The sequence below is a fragment of the Passer domesticus genome, chromosome 10 (assembly GCF_036417665.1).
Source record: "Passer domesticus isolate bPasDom1 chromosome 10, bPasDom1.hap1, whole genome shotgun sequence".
NCBI lineage: Eukaryota > Metazoa > Chordata > Aves > Passeriformes > Passeridae > Passer > Passer domesticus.
The window spans coordinates 43422304-43441499 of NC_087483.1; the positions used below are offsets into that span (position 1 = coordinate 43422304).

Here is a 19196-nt window from a genome sequence, read left to right on the forward strand (position 1 = left end):
TTCTCGAATGCAGCTGACTAAGAGACAATGGCTCAGTGACAGCAGGAACTTCCCAGACGGCGAGGGGAGGTCTTTTGCACCTGACACGGAGTGGCATCTGCAGATAAGTCGATGGCTATGACCCACAGAGGGGATGATAGTGGGGTGCTGGGTTGGGACTCACAGGGAGGGATTTTTGAGTCTGCTTTGGAGTTGGGGATGTCCAAGAAGTGGCCCCTTAGGTCACACAAAAGCCAAGTGTCACTTTTGATCCCAGTGCTGAGGTGCGCAGGGCAGAGCAGTCCTGGAGTGTATTGTGTCAGTTGTCTATTGTGCATTCTGTGTGTTTGGCTTTCTCATGTCTTTTACCTTAGCCCTTTGAGGGGCCTATCAGAAACCCTGGCATCATTCTTAGCATCTGCGATCTCTGCATTTCTTGGCCTGGCACCAATGCCACAGGACTTTTCCCTCAGGAGCTCAGACAGGCATCAGAATTGCATTTCTCTTTAGGAGCATCCTGTCAGATGTATGGACAGCTTTGCCTTGTAAGGATCCATTATTGGGGATTAGGGCTTGTAAGAACGTGAGGATAGGTAGAGGATTCTGACCATAGGATTCACAGGCATCCATCTTTGCAGTTCTTAAAAGAAATCATTCAGTTAGCATCTTTTTTCCTCCAGGGTTCTCTGAGCCTCATCGGCTCACCATCGGTCTCACCTATGTCCTCTCATTTTGCATTCTCTCAGTCCTTGAGGTCATTCTTCTTGCCAAGAGATTCCTGTCCCTGTTGTGTCCCCCTTGTTTGTCCTGTCCTGTGTCACGGGTGTCTGCACGTATTTGTGCCGGAGCTGCTCTGCCCTGCTGCATAGTCTGGTGTAATAGGACACATCCTGGGGGCTTGAAATTTGTAGTGTGGGGTGTAGTTGGATTATAGATAGTATTCCTAGGTTGACCCAAGCTGTCTGGAGGTGTGAAGTGGTCCTGCAGCCCTTTGACCTTTGTCCTAACTTTCTTTCAGATGCAGATGGATAAAATCCATGACAGAGCAGCCCATCGCAGGTGCGTGGGTTGCCCTGAGCAGGTCAGTCCCTGTTTGTCTCTGCAGGGGAAGTGTAAATGGTGACTCTGTTACAACATTTTTATTTTTCTTTATTTTAGGAAGTAAAGCCATATAGCAACAGTCAAGTTGAAGTGGTCAAGGTGAGCAGTGGACTGTAGCTGTTGTTATTGCTCAGGTCTCAAGTTGTGGTGCAACTCTAAGCCTCTGTTCTTGTTTGTGTGCCTTAGGCAATCTACTCAGGTTATGGCAAGCCCCTGTCACCAACCGGCCAATGGACCAGGTTTGCTGCTCTCACGAGCCCTGTGGAGGTATTGCAGGACCCTGTGATGAAGCCTTGAAATTTTCTATTTAAAAGTCGCTTCTGGGTAGCCCTCAGGAATGGCCGAGGAGTCGTGGTGAGTCGGGGAGGTATCGAGGAGAAGCCGGGGTCCACTCAATTCTCAGGTGTGCTACATCACCTCGCCTCCTCTTTACCCAGGCGTACCCTGCGATGACTGCATCGGTCTCAGAGCATGGCCGAAGCGTGCGGCCCGAGGACCCGGTCACTCTTAGGAGGCGGTGAGTAGCAGACTTGTTGGGTTTTGGTCGATATGCTGCTAAGATGATGCACTGATGTCTGGTTTCCTTTATCTTGACAGACTAGGAGACAGCAGCCTGGTGACAGCAGGAACCTCCCAGACAGCCTGGTGGTCTTCCTTTGCACCTGATGTGGATTCTCATTCCTGGAGAGCCAAGAGATAAGTTGAGGGCTGTGACTTACAGAGGGGATGGAAGGGGGCTGCTGTGTCGGGACTCACCAGGTGGGATTTTTGAGTCAGCTTTGGAGCTGAGGATATCCAGGAAATGTTGTCTTGAGCCCACACAAAAGCAAAGTGTCGCTTTTGATCCCAGTGCTGAGGTGCGCAGGGCAGAGCAGTCCCGGCGTGTGTTGTGTCACGTGGCTATTGTGCATTATGTGTTGTTTAATGTCTTTTCCCTTAGCCCTTTGAGGGGCCTAACAGAAACCCTGGCATCATTCTTAGCATCTGTGATCTCTGCATTTCTTGGCCTGGCACCAATGCCACAGGACTTTTGACTCAGGAGCTCAGACAGGCATCAGAATTGCATTTCTCTTTAGGAGCATCCAGTCAGATGTCTTTGCAGGTCTTGTTCTGAGCTGTATGTACCTTGCAAGGATCCATTATGGCAGATTAGGGCTTGTAAGAATGCAAGGATAGGTAGAGGATGCTGACTGTAGGAGTCTCAGACATCCGTCTTTGTAGATCTTGGAATAAACTGTTCTCTTATCAGATTCTTCCTCCAGGGTTCTCTGAGCCTCATCAGCTTGCCATCAGTCTCATCTCGGTCATCTAATCTTCCGTTCTCTCAGTCCTTGCAGTCATTCTTCTTGCCAAGAGATTCCTGTCCCTGTTGTGTCCCCCTTGTTTGTCATGTCATGTCCTGTGTCACGGGTGTCTGCACATATTTGTGCCGGAGCTGCTCTGCCCTGCTGCATAGCCTGGTGTAATAGGACAAATCCTGGGGGCTTGAAATTTGTAGTCTGGGCTGTAGTTGGACTCTAGATGATATTCCTAGGCTGACCCAGATGTCTGGAGCTGTGAAGTTGTCCTGCAGCCCTTTTACATTTTTCCTGACTTTCTTTCAGATGCAGATGGATAAAATCCATGGCAGAGCGCCCCATCCCAGGTGAGTGGGTTGCCCTGAGCAGGTCAGTCCCTGTTTGTCTCTGCAGGGGGAGTGTAGATGGTGACTCTGGTACAGCATTGTTCTTTTTTTTTATTTTAGGAAGTAAAGTGATAGAGCAACAGTCAAGTTGAAGTGGTCAAGGTGAGTAGTGGATAGAAGCAGTTGTTATTGCTCAGGTCTCAAGTTGTGGTGCAACTCTAAGCCTCTGTTCTTGTTTGTGTGCCTTAGGCAATCTACTCAGGTTATGCCAAGCCCCTGTCACCAACCAGCCGATTGACCAGGTTTGCTGCTCTCATGAGCCCTGTGGAGGTATTGCAGGACCCTGTGATGAAGCCTTGAAATTTTCTATTTAAAGGTTGCTTCTGGGTAGCCCTCAGGAATGGGCAACGAGCCGTGGTGAGTTGGGGGGTATCGAGGAGGAGCTGGGGTCCGCTCAGTTCTCAGCTATCCTACATCACCTCGTCTCCTCTTTACCCAGGCGTACCCTGTGACGACAGCGTCGGTCTCAGAGCACGGCCGAAGCGTGCGGGCCGAGGACCCGGTCATTCTTAGGAGGCGTTGAGTAGCAGAATTTTCGGGTTTTGGTCGATATGCTGCTAAGATGATGCACTGATGTCTGGTTTCCTTTATCTTGACAGACTAGGAGACAGCAGCCTGGTGACAGCAGGAACCTCCCAGACAGCCTGGTGGCCTTGCTTTGCACCTGATGTGGATTCTCATTCCTGGAGAGCCAAGAGATAAGTTGAGGGCTGTGACTTACAGAGGGGATGGAAGGGGGTTGCTGTGTCAGGACTCACCAGGAGGGATTTTTGAGTCAGCTTTGGAGCTGAGGATATCCAGGAAATGTTGTCTTGAGCCCACACAAAAGTGAAGTGTCACTTTTGATCCCAGTGCTGAGCTGAGCAGAGGAGGGCAGTCCCGGTGTGTTTTGTCATGTGGCTATTGTGCATTGTGTTGTGTGGCTGTCTCATGTCTTTTACCTTAGCCCTTTGAGGGGCCTATCAGAAACCCTGGCATCATTCTTAGCATCTGTGATCTCTGCATTTCTTGGCCTGGCACCAATGCCACAGGACTTTTGACACAGGAGCTTGGACAGGCATTGGAATTGAATTTCTCTTTAGGAGCATCCAGTCAGATATCTTTGCAGGTCTTGTTCTGAGCTGTATGTACTGCTGTGCATCGCAAGGATCCATTATGGCAGATTAGGGCTCGTAAGAATGCAAGGATAGGCAGAGGATTCTGCCCATAGGATTCTCGGACATCCATCTTTGTAGATCTTGGAATAAACTGTTCTCTTATCAGATTCTTCCTCCAGGGTTCTCTGAGCCTCATCGGTCTCACCTCGGTCATCTAATCTTGCGTTCTCTCAGTCCTTGCAGTCATTTTTGCCAAGAGATTTCTGTCCTTGTTGTGTCCCCCTTGTTTGTCATGTCGTGTCCTGTGTCACGGGTGTCTGCACATATTTTTGCCGGAACTGCTCTGCCCTGCTGCATAGCCTGGTGTAATAGGACAAATCCTGGGGGCTTGAAATTTGTAGTGTGGGGTGTTGTTGGATTATAGATGGGATTTGTAGATGGACCCAAGATGTCTGGAGCTGTGAAGTTATCCTGCAGCCCTTTGACGTTTGTCCTCACTTTCTTTTAGATGCAGGTGGATAAAATCCATGGCAGAGCAGCCCATCGCAGGTGCGTGGGTTGCCCTGAGCAGGTCAGTCCCTGTTTGTCTCTGCAGGGGGAGTATAAATGGTGACTCTGTTACAGCATTGTTCTTTGTTTTTCTTTTTAGGAAGTAAAGCCACATATCAGAAGTCAAGGCGAGGTGGTCAAGGTGAGCAGTGACTAGTGGACTGTAGCTGTTGTTATTGCTGCGATCTGAATCTCTGGTGCAACTGTAAGCATGCATTCTCCTTTGTGTGTGCTTTAGGCAATCCATTTGGAGTATGCATAACTCCCCATCACACACTGGCCGATGGACTGTGATCATTGCTCTCGTGAGCCCTGTGGAAGTATTACAGGACTTGGTGATGAAGCCTCTGCCTTTCCTATTTAAAGGTGTCACCCGGGTAGCCTTTGGCCGCGGCTGAGGAGTTGCAGTGAGTCGGGGAATAGGGAGGAGGAGCGAGGGTCCACTCTGGTGTCAGCAATGCCACATCACCTTCTCTCCTCTTAACTTAGGCGGACCCTGCGATGACGGCGTCAGCCTCCGAGCGCAGCCGAAGCGTGCGGCATTCATAAGGGACCCAAGCATTGCTAGGGGAAGGGTGAGTAGCAGAATTGTTGGGTTTTGGCTGATGTGCTGCTAAGATCAGGCATTGATGCTCTGTTTTCTCGAATGCAGCTGACTAAGAGACAACAGCCCGGTGACAGCAGGAACTTCCCAGACGGCGCGGCGGCCTTCTTTTGCATCTGACACGGATTGGCATCTGCAGATAAGTCGATGGCTGTGACCCACAGAGGGGATGATAGTGGGGTGCTGGGTTGGGACTCACAGGGAGGGATTTTTGAGTCTGCTTTGGAGTTGGGGATGTCCAAGAAGTGGCCCCTTAGGCCACACAAAAGCCAAGCGTCACTTTTGATCACAATGCTGAGGTGCTCAGGGCAGAGCAGTCCCGGAGGGTATCGTGTCAGTTGTCTACTGTGCGTTCTGTGTTTTTGGCTTTCTCATGTCTTTTACCTTAGCCCTTTGAGGGGCCTATCAGAAACCCTGGCATCATTCTTAGCATCTGCGATCTCTGCATTTCTTGGCCTGGCACCAATGCCACAGGACTTTTGACTCAGGAGCTCAGACAGTCATCAGAATTGCATTTCTCTTTAGGAGCATCCAGTCAGACGTCTTTGAAGGTCTTGTTCTGAGCTGTATTTACCTTGCAAGGATCCATTATGGCAGATTAGGGCTTGTAAGAATGCAAAGATAGGTAGAGGATGCTGACCGTAGGATTCTCAGACATCCATCTTTGTAGTTCTTGGAATAAACCATTGTCTTAGCAGGTTATTCCTCCAGGGTTCTGGGAGCCTTATCAGCTCGCCATCAGTCTCATCTCGGTCATCTAATCTTCCGTTCTCTCAGTCCTTGCAGTCATTCTTCTTGCCAAGAGATTCCTGTTGTGTCCCCCTTGTTTGTCATGTCGTGTCCTGTGTCACGGGTGTCTGCACATATTTGTGCCGGAGCTGCTCTGCCCTGCTGCATAGCCTGGTGTAATAGGACAAATCCTGGGGGCTTGAAATTTGTAGTGTGGGGTGTAGTTGGATTATAGATGGGATTTGTAGATGGACACAGGGTGCCTGGAGCAGTGAAATTATCCTGCAGCCCTTTGACATTTGTCCTGACTTTCTTTCAGATGCAGGCAGATAAAATCTGTGGCAGAGCACCCCATCCTGGCTGAGGGGGTTCCTCCGAGCAGGTCAGTCACCGTTTGTCTCTGCAGGGGAAGTGTAAATGGTGACTCATACAGCACTGTTCTTTGGTTTTGTTTTTAGGAAGTAAAGCTGGATATCAGCAGTCAAGGTGAGCGGTGACCAGTGGACAGAAGCAGTTGTTATTACTGGGGTCTCAGTTTCTGGTGCAACTCTAAGCCTTCTGTCTTGTTTGTGTGCTTTAGGCAATCCATTTGGAGTAGGCCGAGCCCCCCCACCCCCCAACCGGCCAATGGATCTGGTTTGCTGCTCTTGCGAGCCCTGTGGAGGTTTTGCAGGACTCTGCGATGAAGCCCTGAACCTTTCTGTTTAAAGGTGCCATCCGGCTGGCCTTTGGCAGCTGCCGAGGAGTTGCGGTGAGTCAGGGAATAGGGAGGAGGAGCGAGGGTCCGCTCATGTTTCAGCAATGCCACATCTCCCTGTCTCCCCTTAAACCAGGCACACCCTGCCACAATGGCATCGGCCTCCAAGCGTTGCTGAAGCTAATGGCATTAGGAGATGGTGAGTAGCGGAAGAGTTGGGTTTTGGGCAATGTGCTGGTAAGACCATACACTGATGTTTTCATTTCTTTAATGTAGCTATGAGGCAGCAGCCCAGTGACAGCGAGAACTTCCCAGATGGCAAGGCGGCCTTCTTTTGCACCTGATGCAGATTGGCATCCCCAGATGTCTGAGAGATAAGTCAAGGGCTACAACTTGCCGAGGGGGTGAATGTGGGGTGCTGGGTTGGGACTCACCGGGAGGGGTTTTTGAGTCTGCTTTGGGGCTGAGGCTATCCAAGTAGTGTCCCCTTAGGCCACATAAAGGGAAAGTGTCACTTTTGATCCCAGTGCTGAGGTGCGCAGGGTAGAGCAGTCCCAGTGTGTATCGTGTCACTTGTCTAACGTACCTGGTGTTGTTTATATGTCTCATGTCATGCATCGTCTACCTTAGCCCTTTGAGGGGCCCATCAGAAACCCTGGCATCATTCTTAGCATCTGTGATCTCTGCATTTCTTGGCCTGGCACAAATGCAGTAGGACTTTTGGCTCAGGAGCTCAGACAGGCATCAGAATTGCATTTCTGTTTAGGAGCTTCCAGTCAGATGTCTTTGCAGGTCTTGTTCTGAGCTGTATGTACCTTGCAAGGATCCATTATGGCAGATTAGGGCTTGTAAGAATGCAAGGATAGGTAGAGGATGCTGACTGTAGGAGTCTCAGACATCCGTCTTTGTAGATCTTGGAATAAACTGTTCTCTTATCAGATTCTTCCTCCAGGGTTCTCTGAGCCTCATCAGCTTGCCATCAGTCTCATCTCGGTCATCTAATCTTCCGTTCTCTCAGTCCTTGCAGTCATTCTTCTTGCCAAGAGATTCCTGTCCCTGTTGTGTCCCCCTTGTTTGTCATGTCATGTCCTGTGTCACGGGTGTCTGCACATATTTGTGCCGGAGCTGCTCTGCCCTGCTGCATAGCCTGGTGTAATAGGACAAATCCTGGGGGCTTGAAATTTGTAGTCTGGGCTGTAGTTGGACTCTAGATGATATTCCTAGGCTGACCCAGATGTCTGGAGCTGTGAAGTTGTCCTGCAGCCCTTTTACATTTTTCCTGACTTTCTTTCAGATGCAGATGGATAAAATCCATGGCAGAGCGCCCCATCCCAGGTGAGTGGGTTGCCCTGAGCAGGTCAGTCCCTGTTTGTCTCTGCAGGGGGAGTGTAGATGGTGACTCTGGTACAGCATTGTTCTTTTTTTTTATTTTAGGAAGTAAAGTGATAGAGCAACAGTCAAGTTGAAGTGGTCAAGGTGAGTAGTGGATAGAAGCAGTTGTTATTGCTCAGGTCTCAAGTTGTGGTGCAACTCTAAGCCTCTGTTCTTGTTTGTGTGCCTTAGGCAATCTACTCAGGTTATGCCAAGCCCCTGTCACCAACCAGCCGATTGACCAGGTTTGCTGCTCTCATGAGCCCTGTGGAGGTATTGCAGGACCCTGTGATGAAGCCTTGAAATTTTCTATTTAAAGGTTGCTTCTGGGTAGCCCTCAGGAATGGGCAACGAGCCGTGGTGAGTTGGGGGGTATCGAGGAGGAGCTGGGGTCCGCTCAGTTCTCAGCTATCCTACATCACCTCGTCTCCTCTTTACCCAGGCGTACCCTGTGACGACAGCGTCGGTCTCAGAGCACGGCCGAAGCGTGCGGGCCGAGGACCCGGTCATTCTTAGGAGGCGTTGAGTAGCAGAATTTTCGGGTTTTGGTCGATATGCTGCTAAGATGATGCACTGATGTCTGGTTTCCTTTATCTTGACAGACTAGGAGACAGCAGCCTGGTGACAGCAGGAACCTCCCAGACAGCCTGGTGGCCTTGCTTTGCACCTGATGTGGATTCTCATTCCTGGAGAGCCAAGAGATAAGTTGAGGGCTGTGACTTACAGAGGGGATGGAAGGGGGTTGCTGTGTCAGGACTCACCAGGAGGGATTTTTGAGTCAGCTTTGGAGCTGAGGATATCCAGGAAATGTTGTCTTGAGCCCACACAAAAGTGAAGTGTCACTTTTGATCCCAGTGCTGAGCTGAGCAGAGGAGGGCAGTCCCGGTGTGTTTTGTCATGTGGCTATTGTGCATTGTGTTGTGTGGCTGTCTCATGTCTTTTACCTTAGCCCTTTGAGGGGCCTATCAGAAACCCTGGCATCATTCTTAGCATCTGTGATCTCTGCATTTCTTGGCCTGGCACCAATGCCACAGGACTTTTGACACAGGAGCTTGGACAGGCATTGGAATTGAATTTCTCTTTAGGAGCATCCAGTCAGATATCTTTGCAGGTCTTGTTCTGAGCTGTATGTACTGCTGTGCATCGCAAGGATCCATTATGGCAGATTAGGGCTCGTAAGAATGCAAGGATAGGCAGAGGATTCTGCCCATAGGATTCTCGGACATCCATCTTTGTAGATCTTGGAATAAACTGTTCTCTTATCAGATTCTTCCTCCAGGGTTCTCTGAGCCTCATCGGTCTCACCTCGGTCATCTAATCTTGCGTTCTCTCAGTCCTTGCAGTCATTTTTGCCAAGAGATTTCTGTCCTTGTTGTGTCCCCCTTGTTTGTCATGTCGTGTCCTGTGTCACGGGTGTCTGCACATATTTTTGCCGGAACTGCTCTGCCCTGCTGCATAGCCTGGTGTAATAGGACAAATCCTGGGGGCTTGAAATTTGTAGTGTGGGGTGTTGTTGGATTATAGATGGGATTTGTAGATGGACCCAAGATGTCTGGAGCTGTGAAGTTATCCTGCAGCCCTTTGACGTTTGTCCTCACTTTCTTTTAGATGCAGGTGGATAAAATCCATGGCAGAGCAGCCCATCGCAGGTGCGTGGGTTGCCCTGAGCAGGTCAGTCCCTGTTTGTCTCTGCAGGGGGAGTATAAATGGTGACTCTGTTACAGCATTGTTCTTTGTTTTTCTTTTTAGGAAGTAAAGCCACATATCAGAAGTCAAGGCGAGGTGGTCAAGGTGAGCAGTGACTAGTGGACTGTAGCTGTTGTTATTGCTGCGATCTGAATCTCTGGTGCAACTGTAAGCATGCATTCTCCTTTGTGTGTGCTTTAGGCAATCCATTTGGAGTATGCATAACTCCCCATCACACACTGGCCGATGGACTGTGATCATTGCTCTCGTGAGCCCTGTGGAAGTATTACAGGACTTGGTGATGAAGCCTCTGCCTTTCCTATTTAAAGGTGTCACCCGGGTAGCCTTTGGCCGCGGCTGAGGAGTTGCAGTGAGTCGGGGAATAGGGAGGAGGAGCGAGGGTCCACTCTGGTGTCAGCAATGCCACATCACCTTCTCTCCTCTTAACTTAGGCGGACCCTGCGATGACGGCGTCAGCCTCCGAGCGCAGCCGAAGCGTGCGGCATTCATAAGGGACCCAAGCATTGCTAGGGGAAGGGTGAGTAGCAGAATTGTTGGGTTTTGGCTGATGTGCTGCTAAGATCAGGCATTGATGCTCTGTTTTCTCGAATGCAGCTGACTAAGAGACAACAGCCCGGTGACAGCAGGAACTTCCCAGACGGCGCGGCGGCCTTCTTTTGCATCTGACACGGATTGGCATCTGCAGATAAGTCGATGGCTGTGACCCACAGAGGGGATGATAGTGGGGTGCTGGGTTGGGACTCACAGGGAGGGATTTTTGAGTCTGCTTTGGAGTTGGGGATGTCCAAGAAGTGGCCCCTTAGGCCACACAAAAGCCAAGCGTCACTTTTGATCACAATGCTGAGGTGCTCAGGGCAGAGCAGTCCCGGAGGGTATCGTGTCAGTTGTCTACTGTGCGTTCTGTGTTTTTGGCTTTCTCATGTCTTTTACCTTAGCCCTTTGAGGGGCCTATCAGAAACCCTGGCATCATTCTTAGCATCTGCGATCTCTGCATTTCTTGGCCTGGCACCAATGCCACAGGACTTTTGACTCAGGAGCTCAGACAGTCATCAGAATTGCATTTCTCTTTAGGAGCATCCAGTCAGACGTCTTTGAAGGTCTTGTTCTGAGCTGTATTTACCTTGCAAGGATCCATTATGGCAGATTAGGGCTTGTAAGAATGCAAAGATAGGTAGAGGATGCTGACCGTAGGATTCTCAGACATCCATCTTTGTAGTTCTTGGAATAAACCATTGTCTTAGCAGGTTATTCCTCCAGGGTTCTGGGAGCCTTATCAGCTCGCCATCAGTCTCATCTCGGTCATCTAATCTTCCGTTCTCTCAGTCCTTGCAGTCATTCTTCTTGCCAAGAGATTCCTGTTGTGTCCCCCTTGTTTGTCATGTCGTGTCCTGTGTCACGGGTGTCTGCACATATTTGTGCCGGAGCTGCTCTGCCCTGCTGCATAGCCTGGTGTAATAGGACAAATCCTGGGGGCTTGAAATTTGTAGTGTGGGGTGTAGTTGGATTATAGATGGGATTTGTAGATGGACACAGGGTGCCTGGAGCAGTGAAATTATCCTGCAGCCCTTTGACATTTGTCCTGACTTTCTTTCAGATGCAGGCAGATAAAATCTGTGGCAGAGCACCCCATCCTGGCTGAGGGGGTTCCTCCGAGCAGGTCAGTCACCGTTTGTCTCTGCAGGGGAAGTGTAAATGGTGACTCATACAGCACTGTTCTTTGGTTTTGTTTTTAGGAAGTAAAGCTGGATATCAGCAGTCAAGGTGAGCGGTGACCAGTGGACAGAAGCAGTTGTTATTACTGGGGTCTCAGTTTCTGGTGCAACTCTAAGCCTTCTGTCTTGTTTGTGTGCTTTAGGCAATCCATTTGGAGTAGGCCGAGCCCCCCCACCCCCCAACCGGCCAATGGATCTGGTTTGCTGCTCTTGCGAGCCCTGTGGAGGTTTTGCAGGACTCTGCGATGAAGCCCTGAACCTTTCTGTTTAAAGGTGCCATCCGGCTGGCCTTTGGCAGCTGCCGAGGAGTTGCGGTGAGTCAGGGAATAGGGAGGAGGAGCGAGGGTCCGCTCATGTTTCAGCAATGCCACATCTCCCTGTCTCCCCTTAAACCAGGCACACCCTGCCACAATGGCATCGGCCTCCAAGCGTTGCTGAAGCTAATGGCATTAGGAGATGGTGAGTAGCGGAAGAGTTGGGTTTTGGGCAATGTGCTGGTAAGACCATACACTGATGTTTTCATTTCTTTAATGTAGCTATGAGGCAGCAGCCCAGTGACAGCGAGAACTTCCCAGATGGCAAGGCGGCCTTCTTTTGCACCTGATGCAGATTGGCATCCCCAGATGTCTGAGAGATAAGTCAAGGGCTACAACTTGCCGAGGGGGTGAATGTGGGGTGCTGGGTTGGGACTCACCGGGAGGGGTTTTTGAGTCTGCTTTGGGGCTGAGGCTATCCAAGTAGTGTCCCCTTAGGCCACATAAAGGGAAAGTGTCACTTTTGATCCCAGTGCTGAGGTGCGCAGGGTAGAGCAGTCCCAGTGTGTATCGTGTCACTTGTCTAACGTACCTGGTGTTGTTTATATGTCTCATGTCATGCATCGTCTACCTTAGCCCTTTGAGGGGCCCATCAGAAACCCTGGCATCATTCTTAGCATCTGTGATCTCTGCATTTCTTGGCCTGGCACAAATGCAGTAGGACTTTTGGCTCAGGAGCTCAGACAGGCATCAGAATTGCATTTCTGTTTAGGAGCTTCCAGTCAGATGTCTTTGCAGGTCTTGTTCTGAGCTGTATGTACCTTGCAAGGATCCATTATGGCAGATTAGGGCTTGTAAGAATGCAAGGATAGGTAGAGGATGCTGACTGTAGGAGTCTCAGACATCCGTCTTTGTAGATCTTGGAATAAACTGTTCTCTTATCAGATTCTTCCTCCAGGGTTCTCTGAGCCTCATCAGCTTGCCATCAGTCTCATCTCGGTCATCTAATCTTCCGTTCTCTCAGTCCTTGCAGTCATTCTTCTTGCCAAGAGATTCCTGTCCCTGTTGTGTCCCCCTTGTTTGTCATGTCATGTCCTGTGTCACGGGTGTCTGCACATATTTGTGCCGGAGCTGCTCTGCCCTGCTGCATAGCCTGGTGTAATAGGACAAATCCTGGGGGCTTGAAATTTGTAGTCTGGGCTGTAGTTGGACTCTAGATGATATTCCTAGGCTGACCCAGATGTCTGGAGCTGTGAAGTTGTCCTGCAGCCCTTTTACATTTTTCCTGACTTTCTTTCAGATGCAGATGGATAAAATCCATGGCAGAGCGCCCCATCCCAGGTGAGTGGGTTGCCCTGAGCAGGTCAGTCCCTGTTTGTCTCTGCAGGGGGAGTGTAGATGGTGACTCTGGTACAGCATTGTTCTTTTTTTTTATTTTAGGAAGTAAAGTGATAGAGCAACAGTCAAGTTGAAGTGGTCAAGGTGAGTAGTGGATAGAAGCAGTTGTTATTGCTCAGGTCTCAAGTTGTGGTGCAACTCTAAGCCTCTGTTCTTGTTTGTGTGCCTTAGGCAATCTACTCAGGTTATGCCAAGCCCCTGTCACCAACCAGCCGATTGACCAGGTTTGCTGCTCTCATGAGCCCTGTGGAGGTATTGCAGGACCCTGTGATGAAGCCTTGAAATTTTCTATTTAAAGGTTGCTTCTGGGTAGCCCTCAGGAATGGGCAACGAGCCGTGGTGAGTTGGGGGGTATCGAGGAGGAGCTGGGGTCCGCTCAGTTCTCAGCTATCCTACATCACCTCGTCTCCTCTTTACCCAGGCGTACCCTGTGACGACAGCGTCGGTCTCAGAGCACGGCCGAAGCGTGCGGGCCGAGGACCCGGTCATTCTTAGGAGGCGTTGAGTAGCAGAATTTTCGGGTTTTGGTCGATATGCTGCTAAGATGATGCACTGATGTCTGGTTTCCTTTATCTTGACAGACTAGGAGACAGCAGCCTGGTGACAGCAGGAACCTCCCAGACAGCCTGGTGGCCTTGCTTTGCACCTGATGTGGATTCTCATTCCTGGAGAGCCAAGAGATAAGTTGAGGGCTGTGACTTACAGAGGGGATGGAAGGGGGTTGCTGTGTCAGGACTCACCAGGAGGGATTTTTGAGTCAGCTTTGGAGCTGAGGATATCCAGGAAATGTTGTCTTGAGCCCACACAAAAGTGAAGTGTCACTTTTGATCCCAGTGCTGAGCTGAGCAGAGGAGGGCAGTCCCGGTGTGTTTTGTCATGTGGCTATTGTGCATTGTGTTGTGTGGCTGTCTCATGTCTTTTACCTTAGCCCTTTGAGGGGCCTATCAGAAACCCTGGCATCATTCTTAGCATCTGTGATCTCTGCATTTCTTGGCCTGGCACCAATGCCACAGGACTTTTGACACAGGAGCTTGGACAGGCATTGGAATTGAATTTCTCTTTAGGAGCATCCAGTCAGATATCTTTGCAGGTCTTGTTCTGAGCTGTATGTACTGCTGTGCATCGCAAGGATCCATTATGGCAGATTAGGGCTCGTAAGAATGCAAGGATAGGCAGAGGATTCTGCCCATAGGATTCTCGGACATCCATCTTTGTAGATCTTGGAATAAACTGTTCTCTTATCAGATTCTTCCTCCAGGGTTCTCTGAGCCTCATCGGTCTCACCTCGGTCATCTAATCTTGCGTTCTCTCAGTCCTTGCAGTCATTTTTGCCAAGAGATTTCTGTCCTTGTTGTGTCCCCCTTGTTTGTCATGTCGTGTCCTGTGTCACGGGTGTCTGCACATATTTTTGCCGGAACTGCTCTGCCCTGCTGCATAGCCTGGTGTAATAGGACAAATCCTGGGGGCTTGAAATTTGTAGTGTGGGGTGTTGTTGGATTATAGATGGGATTTGTAGATGGACCCAAGATGTCTGGAGCTGTGAAGTTATCCTGCAGCCCTTTGACGTTTGTCCTCACTTTCTTTTAGATGCAGGTGGATAAAATCCATGGCAGAGCAGCCCATCGCAGGTGCGTGGGTTGCCCTGAGCAGGTCAGTCCCTGTTTGTCTCTGCAGGGGGAGTATAAATGGTGACTCTGTTACAGCATTGTTCTTTGTTTTTCTTTTTAGGAAGTAAAGCCACATATCAGAAGTCAAGGCGAGGTGGTCAAGGTGAGCAGTGACTAGTGGACTGTAGCTGTTGTTATTGCTGCGATCTGAATCTCTGGTGCAACTGTAAGCATGCATTCTCCTTTGTGTGTGCTTTAGGCAATCCATTTGGAGTATGCATAACTCCCCATCACACACTGGCCGATGGACTGTGATCATTGCTCTCGTGAGCCCTGTGGAAGTATTACAGGACTTGGTGATGAAGCCTCTGCCTTTCCTATTTAAAGGTGTCACCCGGGTAGCCTTTGGCCGCGGCTGAGGAGTTGCAGTGAGTCGGGGAATAGGGAGGAGGAGCGAGGGTCCACTCTGGTGTCAGCAATGCCACATCACCTTCTCTCCTCTTAACTTAGGCGGACCCTGCGATGACGGCGTCAGCCTCCGAGCGCAGCCGAAGCGTGCGGCATTCATAAGGGACCCAAGCATTGCTAGGGGAAGGGTGAGTAGCAGAATTGTTGGGTTTTGGCTGATGTGCTGCTAAGATCAGGCATTGATGCTCTGTTTTCTCGAATGCAGCTGACTAAGAGACAACAGCCCGGTGACAGCAGGAACTTCCCAGACGGCGCGGCGGCCTTCTTTTGCATCTGACACGGATTGGCATCTGCAGATAAGTCGATGGCTGTGACCCACAGAGGGGATGATAGTGGGGTGCTGGGTTGGGACTCACAGGGAGGGATTTTTGAGTCTGCTTTGGAGTTGGGGATGTCCAAGAAGTGGCCCCTTAGGCCACACAAAAGCCAAGCGTCACTTTTGATCACAATGCTGAGGTGCTCAGGGCAGAGCAGTCCCGGAGGGTATCGTGTCAGTTGTCTACTGTGCGTTCTGTGTTTTTGGCTTTCTCATGTCTTTTACCTTAGCCCTTTGAGGGGCCTATCAGAAACCCTGGCATCATTCTTAGCATCTGCGATCTCTGCATTTCTTGGCCTGGCACCAATGCCACAGGACTTTTGACTCAGGAGCTCAGACAGTCATCAGAATTGCATTTCTCTTTAGGAGCATCCAGTCAGACGTCTTTGAAGGTCTTGTTCTGAGCTGTATTTACCTTGCAAGGATCCATTATGGCAGATTAGGGCTTGTAAGAATGCAAAGATAGGTAGAGGATGCTGACCGTAGGATTCTCAGACATCCATCTTTGTAGTTCTTGGAATAAACCATTGTCTTAGCAGGTTATTCCTCCAGGGTTCTGGGAGCCTTATCAGCTCGCCATCAGTCTCATCTCGGTCATCTAATCTTCCGTTCTCTCAGTCCTTGCAGTCATTCTTCTTGCCAAGAGATTCCTGTTGTGTCCCCCTTGTTTGTCATGTCGTGTCCTGTGTCACGGGTGTCTGCACATATTTGTGCCGGAGCTGCTCTGCCCTGCTGCATAGCCTGGTGTAATAGGACAAATCCTGGGGGCTTGAAATTTGTAGTGTGGGGTGTAGTTGGATTATAGATGGGATTTGTAGATGGACACAGGGTGCCTGGAGCAGTGAAATTATCCTGCAGCCCTTTGACATTTGTCCTGACTTTCTTTCAGATGCAGGCAGATAAAATCTGTGGCAGAGCACCCCATCCTGGCTGAGGGGGTTCCTCCGAGCAGGTCAGTCACCGTTTGTCTCTGCAGGGGAAGTGTAAATGGTGACTCATACAGCACTGTTCTTTGGTTTTGTTTTTAGGAAGTAAAGCTGGATATCAGCAGTCAAGGTGAGCGGTGACCAGTGGACAGAAGCAGTTGTTATTACTGGGGTCTCAGTTTCTGGTGCAACTCTAAGCCTTCTGTCTTGTTTGTGTGCTTTAGGCAATCCATTTGGAGTAGGCCGAGCCCCCCCACCCCCCAACCGGCCAATGGATCTGGTTTGCTGCTCTTGCGAGCCCTGTGGAGGTTTTGCAGGACTCTGCGATGAAGCCCTGAACCTTTCTGTTTAAAGGTGCCATCCGGCTGGCCTTTGGCAGCTGCCGAGGAGTTGCGGTGAGTCAGGGAATAGGGAGGAGGAGCGAGGGTCCGCTCATGTTTCAGCAATGCCACATCTCCCTGTCTCCCCTTAAACCAGGCACACCCTGCCACAATGGCATCGGCCTCCAAGCGTTGCTGAAGCTAATGGCATTAGGAGATGGTGAGTAGCGGAAGAGTTGGGTTTTGGGCAATGTGCTGGTAAGACCATACACTGATGTTTTCATTTCTTTAATGTAGCTATGAGGCAGCAGCCCAGTGACAGCGAGAACTTCCCAGATGGCAAGGCGGCCTTCTTTTGCACCTGATGCAGATTGGCATCCCCAGATGTCTGAGAGATAAGTCAAGGGCTACAACTTGCCGAGGGGGTGAATGTGGGGTGCTGGGTTGGGACTCACCGGGAGGGGTTTTTGAGTCTGCTTTGGGGCTGAGGCTATCCAAGTAGTGTCCCCTTAGGCCACATAAAGGGAAAGTGTCACTTTTGATCCCAGTGCTGAGGTGCGCAGGGTAGAGCAGTCCCAGTGTGTATCGTGTCACTTGTCTAACGTACCTGGTGTTGTTTATATGTCTCATGTCATGCATCGTCTACCTTAGCCCTTTGAGGGGCCCATCAGAAACCCTGGCATCATTCTTAGCATCTGTGATCTCTGCATTTCTTGGCCTGGCACAAATGCAGTAGGACTTTTGGCTCAGGAGCTCAGACAGGCATCAGAATTGCATTTCTGTTTAGGAGCTTCCAGTCAGATGTCTTTGCAGGTCTTGTTCTGAGCTGTACGTACTGCTGTGCATCGCAAGGATCCATTATGGCAGATTAGGGCTCGTAAGAATGCAAAGATAGGTAGAGGATTCTGACCGTAGGATTCTCAGATGTCCATCTTTGCACTTCTTTGACAAAATCATTCTCTTAGGAGATACTTCCTCCCTGGTTGTCTGAGCCTCATCATCTCACTGTCAATCTCACCTCAGTCATTTCATTTTCCATTCTCTCAGTCCTTGCAGTCATTCTTCTTGTCAAGAGATAGTAGTCCCTGTTGTGTCCTCATTGTTTGTCCTGTCCCGTGTCACGGGCGTCCGCACACGTTTGTGTCGGAGCTGCTCTGCCCTGCCGCGTAGCCTGGTGTAGTAGGACACATCCTGGGGGCTTGGAATTTGTAATGTGGGGTGTAGTTGGATTCTAGATGGTATTCCTAGGTTGACTCTAGGAAGTTGTCTGGAGCTGTGAAGTTATCCTGCTGCCCTTTGAACTTTGTCCTGACTCTGTTTCAGATGCAGACAGATAAAATCCATGGCAGAACTCCCTATCCCAGGTGAGTGGGTTCCCCTGAGTAGATCAGTCCCTGTTTGTCTCTGCAGGGGGAGTGTAAATGGTGACTCTGTTACAGCATTGTTCTTTTTGTTTATTTTTAGGAAGTAAAGCCATCTAGCAGCAGTCAAGGCAAAGTGGTCGAGGTGAGGAGTGACCAGTGGACAGAAGCACTTGCTATTGCTGGGGTCTCAATTTCTGGTGCAACTCTAAGCATCCACTGTTTTTTGTTGGTTTTTTTTAGGCAGTCCACTTTCAGTCCATGCCAGCTGAGGATGCCCGATGCCAGGTGGGTGCAAGCTTATGGTGTATTTGTCAGGTTAGGGAGGTTAGGCAAAGAAACAAAGCAAGAGCATGCTTTTTTGCTTTGTTTCTTTGCCGGTTCCATCACTGCCAAGGAACAGGTGTGAGGGGGTGAGTCTGTTTAGGCAGGGTGACTCATAGGCGAGCGTTATGCAGAAGCATGCTAAGCGTGTACCTTTTCGTTTTGCAGGTACCTTCCAGGCAGACTCTGGAGTCAAATCAAGATTTGAGGTGAGCCGGGGCAGTGGTGTGGAGGAGTCCCGGGGATTATTGTTTTTGAGGGCAATAGTCACATTTTCTGTTTTGTCTTAGGTACCGCGAGGAGCTTCGTAGGCAAAGTTTGGAGAGAACGCCACCGAAGCACACGAGACCGTCTCAACGTCCACGTCCCACCGGGGATGGATTTTGTCAGCTCGTCATCCAAAAGCTAAGTGTTGGGGTCCATAGTTGGGAGAAGGGGAAAAAACTTTACTATCACAGGAGGCCATGTGATGTTAGCTTAGCGGAGCAATCTGTAGCGGAACAGGTCCCTCGGATGTAAAGGGAGAGGGTTTCTCCTCGGCCTCACCAGAGCCTTTGCCGGGCAGGGCAGTTCCGACCCGTCTCCACGTTCTCGCGAACTTTGCGTCGTCAGCCTCCTTCGACCCTCGACATCGTCTAGGATCTTTCTCCCGAGGAGCTCGCCTTCGGGTCTGGAGCTATAGCCACCATCACCCGGCAGTCTTTGCTTCCTTCTCTAGGCCCACCGAGCCTCTCAAGCATCCTCTTAACTGCTTTGGCACTAACTTCTTTTAAGGAGTTGCATTTCATCGTCACACGCTATTGCCATAGGACTCGCTTTAATTTGGCATCTTTGGCCTCTGGCTCATCTTGCGCTAGCAATCTTGAGTCCATAAGGTGAAACTGCTAGGCAGTTTCCACCTGTGTCTGTGTTATGTCACCTGTGTCTGTGTTACGTTGTCTACGTTACGGTGTCTGCGTTACGTAGTCTGTGTCCATCGTCTTCCGTGTCGT

At 50.1% G+C, this 19196-nt stretch overlaps 1 long non-coding RNA gene across 11 annotated transcripts; it reads left to right on the plus strand.

Moving 5' to 3' along the window:
• Nucleotides 1-511: 511 nt before the first annotated feature.
• LOC135309311 (uncharacterized) lies at nucleotides 512-18633 on the plus strand. 11 transcript variants are annotated; one of them, XR_010369634.1, is made up of 39 exons: nucleotides 512-1038; nucleotides 1138-1179; nucleotides 1267-1597; nucleotides 1678-2725; nucleotides 2825-2866; nucleotides 2954-4410; nucleotides 4511-4552; nucleotides 4649-4817; nucleotides 4900-4985; nucleotides 5063-6125; nucleotides 6202-6229; nucleotides 6324-6494; nucleotides 6577-6639; nucleotides 6717-7775; nucleotides 7875-7916; nucleotides 8004-9460; nucleotides 9561-9602; nucleotides 9699-9867; nucleotides 9950-10035; nucleotides 10113-11175; nucleotides 11252-11279; nucleotides 11374-11544; nucleotides 11627-11689; nucleotides 11767-12825; nucleotides 12925-12966; nucleotides 13054-14532; nucleotides 14611-14652; nucleotides 14749-14917; nucleotides 15000-15085; nucleotides 15163-16225; nucleotides 16302-16329; nucleotides 16424-16437; nucleotides 16554-16594; nucleotides 16677-16739; nucleotides 16817-17883; nucleotides 17984-18025; nucleotides 18124-18168; nucleotides 18373-18413; nucleotides 18495-18633. It is a non-coding gene; the product is annotated as an uncharacterized LOC135309311 (long non-coding RNA). The 11 variants fall into 11 exon arrangements; XR_010369626.1 differs by having other exon boundaries at nucleotides 2954-4432; nucleotides 16424-16594; XR_010369627.1 differs by having other exon boundaries at nucleotides 8004-9482; nucleotides 16424-16594.
• Nucleotides 18634-19196: the final 563 nt, after the last annotated feature.